The sequence below is a fragment of the Rhinoraja longicauda genome, chromosome 19 (genome assembly GCF_053455715.1).
Source record: "Rhinoraja longicauda isolate Sanriku21f chromosome 19, sRhiLon1.1, whole genome shotgun sequence".
NCBI classification, from domain to species: Eukaryota; Metazoa; Chordata; class Chondrichthyes; order Rajiformes; family Arhynchobatidae; genus Rhinoraja; species Rhinoraja longicauda.
In genome coordinates, this window is record NC_135971.1 from 12,853,106 (window position 1) to 12,860,484 (window position 7,379).

The window sequence follows — 7,379 nt, forward strand, 5'->3', positions numbered from 1 at the left end:
ACCGCTGCGCCACCGTGACGCCCCGATTGTTTTTGTCGTGAAAATATTGTAAATAATTGAATGGATTTAGTTTTTATCTTTTTAAAACAACTTTTAATTCTCGGCCTCAACTACGTCCTCGGGCAGTTGGTTCCATTCACCCCCCCCCCCCCCCCTCTGTGTGAAAGACGTCCCCTCTCGGGCTGTTGTTGAATGCCATCTGTGGTTCCTTGTTTCCCACGTTGAGTTTCATTCCCTGTCTTTGCAGATGGGAGAGGGCACGTCTGGAGACCATGACTCCACATCCCCACCAGGTACACGCGGGAGGGCTGTGGGAGGGTGGGTGGGTGGGAGGGTGTGGGGGGCAGGGCGGTAAATGATGACCCCTTTCAGACTAGAGTTGCTGACGTATGGCTGACGATTCTCACAGTGCTCTGAGCCGCTGGTGCCCGGGGTGTGTGTGTGTGTGTTTGTGTGTGTGTCGCCCTGTGACTGTAGACGGCCGTCTGTCTGACCCGCTCCACCTTGTCTGTGGGGGGCGCGGGGACGGGGCGGGTGGGCATTCGCCCGGCACGCCGCACCAAGCTGGGAGACGATGCAGAGTGGGTGGGTATGGGTGCCAACCCCACCCTGGCAACGCTGCCCCCTACAGCTCCTCGTGTGGTCCTGCAACCAGGTGGCAGAGGTGGGCACACGTGCAATTTAAATAACTTTGTAGAGTCCTGGAAACAGGCCCTTCAGCCCAACTTGCCCCACACCCACCAACCTGCCCCATCGACAATCGTCCCACCTGCCTGTGTTTGGTCTGACCCGAAACGTCACCCATCCACGTTCTCCACAGATGCTGCCTGACCCGCTGAGTTACTCCAGCACTCTGTGAAACGTCACCTATCCGTGTTCTCCACAGATGCTGCCTGACCCGCTGAGTTACTCCAGCACTCTGTGTCTAACTTGGTCGACACGTTTTCCTGCTGTGAGGCTCTGACTCTCTAACACTCCCCGCTACCTGCGTCAGTCTTGCAGTGACAGCCCCGTAGTCACACACACACACTTGCACACGTATACAGACACACACTCACACAGACACAATCACGCACACATACAACACACTCATGCGCAGAGACACACACACGCACTGACACTTGCACACGCAGACACACGTACACGTGGACTCAAGCGCAGAGAGACAGACACACACACACGGAGACACACACACGCACTTATCATATCATATCATATCATAAATATACAGCCGGAAACAGGCCTTTTCGGCCCTCCAAGTCCGTGCCGCCCAGCGATCCCCGTACATTAACACTATCCTACACCCACTAGGGACAATTTTTACATTTACCCAGCCAATTAACCTACATACCTGTACGTCTTTGCACTTGCACACGTACACATACACGTAGATACAAGCACAGAGAGACACCCATCCAGAAACACACACACACACGGAGACACACACACACACACACACGGAGACACACACATACAGACACACAGCAGAGCACCCAGAGGACATCCAGGCGATCACATCGTGAGCGTGGAAGGTACACACACATAGACCCACTCGCAAACATACACACTTACACACAGAGACACACACACAGACTCACATTTCTGTTCCCTGCGTCATTCCTGCAACAATATTAAACATGATCGGTGACGTTTCAGGTCGAGACTCTCCGTCAGACTAATTCAGAGATGCTGCCTGACCCGCTGGATTCCTCCAGCACTTTGTGTCTTTTTTTAATACAAACCAGCATCTGCGGTTCCTTGTTTGCACATTGACTTTAATTCCCTTTCTTTGCAGATGGGAGAGGGCACGTCTGGAGGCCGTGACTCCACATCCCCACCAGGTACACGCGGGCTGTGGGTGGGTGGGGGGGAGGGTGGGTGGGAGGGAGGGTGAGGGTGGGTGGGAGGGAGGGTGTGGGGGGCAGGGCGGTAAATGATGACCCCTTTCAGACTAGAGTTGCTGACGTACGACTGACGATTCTCACAGTGCTCTGAGCCGCTCTCCTGGGCTCTCCCCCCTCTGCTCCTGAAACCCTGGGGGAGACGGCTTCACCCTTTGTGTTTCTGAATCGCAGGTTGACCATCTGTTCTGGACAAACGTTTCTCCTGGTCAAAATGGCGGCCGGAGTTGGCGTCCATTCGGCCCGTCTGATGTCTGCCCGCTTCACGCAGTGGGAACAGGTGCGTTTACAGCTCAGAGTCGGTCAGGAAAGTTGGGGAGAAACTCTCCCCTGGGTCTGGAGGTTCAGTTTATCATTGCCTCGTGTACGTCACCCTCACACTCAATCTCACACACACACTCTCACACACACTAACACACTCGCACACACACAATTACACACACAATTACACACACACTAACACACTCGCACTCACACACACACACTAACACACTCGCTCTCACACACACATACACTAACACACACTCACAATCACACACACAATTACACACACTCACATACACTAACACACTCGCACTCACACGCACACACTCATACACTAACACACTCACACTCACGCTCACACACTCACATACACTAAAACACTCTCACAATCTCACACACTTACACACACACACTCACTCACACTCACATACACTAACACACTCACACTAACACACTCGCACACACAATCTCACACGCACACACAATCACACACACACTCACATACACGAACACACTCAATCTCACACACTTACACACACACACTCACACTCTCACATACACTAACACACTCACACACACACTCATACACTAACACACTCGCGCACACACAATCACACACACAATCAAACTCGCACACTCTCTCTCTCCCTACCTCTCTGTGTGTCTCTGTCTCTCTCTCCCTGGAGGTTTTGCTCTCCTCTCCAGGCAACGAATTTAACCGGTGGAAACGCTGGAATGTGCGTGATGATATTTGTACAGACTAGAGTCACAGAGTGAACCCTGGTGATACTCACAGTGCCCTGTTCCCCCCCCCCCTCCCTGCCCCTGGTTACTGTGTGCATGCGTGTGTGTGTTTGCCGCGACCCTGTCTCACGTCATGTTTCCTTTATCTCCTTTACCTCGGGATTGACTACAGGCCGAAGATGGACACAAAATGCTGGTTGGAGTAACTCAGCGGGACGGGCAGCATCTCTGGAGAGAAGGAATGGGTGACGTTTCGGGTCGAGACCCTTCTTCAGACTGACCGTCCTGTCCTGGGCCTCCTCCACTGTCAGAGTTGAGGCCCAGCGCAAATTGGAGGAACAGCACCCCATGTTTCGCTCGGGCAGCTTACACCCCAGCGGTATGAACACTGACTTCTCCAACTTCAAGCTCGTGACATCTTTCCCTCTCAACCCCCCCCCCCCTTCTCCTTGTTACTCTTGACACCCTTCTTAATCAGGGCTCTATCATTCTGCGCTCTAAAAATATACTCATTGACTTGGCCTCCACTGCTGTGCGTGGCAATGAATTCCAGAGATCCACAGAGCACAGGCCCAGTACCATCAAACGCTCCTCGTACGTTAACCCAATCATCCCTGTGATCATTCTAAACCTCCTCTGGATCCTCTCCAGAGCCAGCACATCCTTCCTCAGATATGTGGCCCAAAACCGCTGATAACATTCCAAGTGTGGCTTTGAAAAGCCTCAACATTACATCATGGCTTTTATGTTCTAGAATTAATCTTTTTTTTTTTTAAAAACAACTTTTTCTCCCAGAGAATTTGTTGTGAGTTTGTGGGATTCTCTGCCACAGAGGGCAGTGGAGGCCAAATCGCTGGATGGATTTAAAAGAGAGTTAGATAGAGTTCTCGGGGCTAGCGGAATCAAGGGATATGGGGAGAAGGCAGGCACGGGTTACTGATTGTGGACGATCATCGGGGCAAGAGGTACAGAAGTGTGAAGACGCACACCTCCAGATTCAGGGGCAGTTTTCTTCCCGGCTGTTATCAGGCAACTGAACCATCCCACCACAACCAGAGAGCAGTCCTGAACTACTATCCACCTCATTGGTGACCCTCTCCCCCTCCTTCCCCTCTCCCTCCCTCTCTCCCCCTCCATCTCTCCCCCCTCTCTCCTCCACCCTTTGCTGGCTTTACCTTGCACTAAACGTTATTCCCTTATCATGTTTCTGTACACTGTGGACGGTTCGATTGTGTATTGTCTTTCCGCTGGCTGGTTAGCGCGCAACAAAAGCTTTTCACTGTACCTCGGTACATGTGACAATAAACTAGATGAACTTTGTAATAAAATCAGTCTTTCTTACATTGTGTCGCTGTTCCTTTGTAAGATCCTGTTTGGACCCCGTCTCAAAGCATGTGAATCCAGCACAGCCAATTGTTTCGTCTAGTTTAGAGATACAGCGCGGAAACAGGCCCTTCGGCCCACCGGGTCTGCGCCGACCAGCGATCCCCGCACACTAACACTATCCTACACCCACTAGGGACAATTTACACTTACACCAAGCCAATTACCCTCCAAACCTGTACGTCTTTGGAGTGTGTGAGGAAACCGAAGATCTCGGAGAAAACCCACGCAGGTCACGGGGAGAACGTGCAAACTCCGTACAGACGGCGCCCGTAGTCGGGATGGAACCCGGGTCTCCGGCGCTGCATTCGCTGTATGGCGGCAACTCTACCGCTGCGCCACCATGACCGCCCTAGGTACGCCCTCGTGCTGAAGGACTAGGACTGGTGGGGCTGTCAGACGTCAATTTTTCTCGGACTAGAGGGCACGGCCTCAGAATAAAAGGACGTTCTTTCTTTAGGAAGGAGATGAGGAGGAATTTCTTTAGTCAGAGGGTGGTGAATCTGTGGAATTCATTGCCACAGAAGGCTGTGGAGGCCACAAGTCAGTGGATATTTCTAAGGCAGAGATATAGATTCTCGATTAGTACGAGTGTCAGGTAATGGGGGGAAGGCAGGAGAATGGGGCTAGGAGGGAGAGATATATCAGCCATGATTGAATGGTGGCATAGACTTGATGGGCCGAATGGCCTAATTCTATTCCCATCCGTTATGACCTCATGTAAACAGCACACTACACAATATAGTAAATGAGAACAAAATGTTCAGTGTGTTTAAAAAATACACATACAAGTACACACATATACACCGATCAGCCAAAACATTATGACCACTGACAGGCGAAGTGAATAAAATTGATTATCTTGTTACAATGGCACCTGTCAAGGGGTGGGATATATTAGACAGCAAGTGAACAGTCAGTTCTTGAAGTTGACGTGTTGGATGCAGGAGAAATGGGCAGGAGTAAAGACCTGAGCGACTTTGACAAGGGCCAAATTGTTCTGGCCAGACGACTGGGTCAGAGCATCTCTGAAACGGCAAGGCTTGTGCGGTGCTCCCGGTCAGCAGTGGTGAGTACCGACCGACAGTGGTCCGAGGAGGGACAAACCACAAACCGGCGACAGGCAGGGTGTTGGGCGCCCAAGGTTCATCGATGTGCGAGGGCAACGAAGGCCATCCCGTTTGCTCCGAACTGACAAAACGTTTTCAACCAAAGAGTTGTGAATCTGTGGAATTCTCTGCCACAGAAGGCATTGGAGGCCAATTCACTGGACGTATTCAAGAGAGAGTTAGATTCAGCTCTTCCGGCTAAAGGAATCAAGGGATTATGGGGAGAAGGCAGGAATGGGGCAGTGATTGTGGATGATCAGCCATGATCATATTGAATGGCAGTGCTGGCTGGAAGGGCTGATTGGCCTCCTCCTGCACCTAGTTTTCTATGTTGACTTATGACTGACTCATCCCCCAGAGCTGAGTCACAAATATCCCAGTGATTACAGATCTCTTTGTTCCTTCAACTAGGAGACAGAGGGCTGGCTTCCTGTTCGCTGCAGCACCTTGAGTCCTGGCGCGAGTTCAAGACAGAAACGATTGATTGCACTCCAGAGGACTGGCTGCAAACTCTTCCCAGCAGGACGTTTGTGCTTCACTTCACACAGAGGTCTCTCTCTCTCTCCCTGTTCTGTGACTTGCAGTTAGGGTTGCCAACGTCCTCACTCCCAAATACGGATCAAGGTGACGTCACCTTGCGTACGGGACCGCCCTTGTCCCGTATTAGGCCCGAAAGGCGCTGTAGGCCCGGACGCTGTAGGCCCGGACGCTGTAGGCCCGGACGGCGCTGTAGGCCCGGACGCTGTAGGCCCGGAGGCCTAGGCGCCGCCTCATGGAGGTTGTGCAGCAACCCGCCTCCCGGCCCGGGCGGCCGCCATTGGTGGAGCGGGAGCACATGGCCGCTGGCTGGGTGAGGTCACGTGGGGCGCGGGGCGGTGACGTCACCCTTTGTCCCTTATTTGGGAGTGAGATAGTTGGCAACCCCATACTAATATAGGCCAAGGGCGGTCCCGTACGGGACAAACTAATTTAGCCCAAAATACGGGTAATATGGGACAGTTGGCAACCCTACTTGTAGTTGGAAGTGACTACGAAGGATTTACGTTCTGATTAAACCCATCGTAAATCACAAATATCGTAAGTTGAAAACGCATATCGCTAGCCCGGGGATTAAAAAAAATCAAAAAAACAAAGTCTGGTTTCTACTGAATGTAGACCTCATTGAAACTCTGTACAGACAGCAGCTGTAGTTAGGTCTTTTTCAGTCAGAGAGTTGTGAATCTGTGGAATTCTCTGCCTCAGAAGGCAGTGGAGGCCAATTCTCTGAATGCATTCAAGAGAGAGCTAGATAGAGCTCTTAAGGATAGCGGAGTCAGGGGGTATGGGGAGAAGGCAGGAACGGGGTACTGATTGAGAATGATCAGCCATGATCACATTGAATGGCGGTGCTGGCTGGAAGGGCCGAATGGCCTCCTCCTGCTCCTATTGTCTATTGTTTATTGAATAGTGAGCGGCCTGGATAGAGCGGATGTGGAGAGGATGTTTCCACTAGTGGGAGAGTCTAGGACCAGAGGGCACAGCCTCACAATTAAAGGACGTTCTTTTAGGAAGGAGATGAGTAGGAATTTCTTCAGTCAGAGGGTGGTGAATCTGTGGGATTCATCGCCACAGGCAGTGGAGGAGGCCAGTTCGTTGGATGCTTTCAAGAGAGAGCTGGATAGAGCTCTTAAGGATAGCGGAGTGAGGGGGTATGGGGAGAAGGCAGGAACGGGGTACTGATTGAGAGTGATCAGCCATGATCGCATTGAATGGCGGTGCGTACAGGCTCGAAGGGCTGAATGGCCTCCTCCTGCACCTATTGTCTATTGTCTATTGTGGAGGCCACAAGTCAGTGGCAGAGATAGATAGATTGTTGATTAGTGCGGGTGTCTGGGGTTATGGGGAGAAGGCAGGAGAGTGGGGTTAGGAGGGAGAGATAGATCAGCCATGATTGAATGGCGGAGTAGACTAGATGGGCCGAATGGCCAAATTCTGCTCC

General features: G+C 51.8%; 1 long non-coding RNA gene across 1 annotated transcript; it reads left to right on the top strand.

The window, feature by feature from the left end:
* The first annotated feature begins 260 nt into the window (after positions 1-260).
* Positions 261-4,235, top strand: LOC144602687 (uncharacterized). Its single transcript, XR_013548482.1, has 4 exons — positions 261-293; positions 1,796-1,841; positions 2,076-2,181; positions 3,082-4,235. It is a non-coding gene; the product is annotated as an uncharacterized LOC144602687 (long non-coding RNA).
* The last annotated feature ends 3,144 nt before the right edge of the window (positions 4,236-7,379 follow it).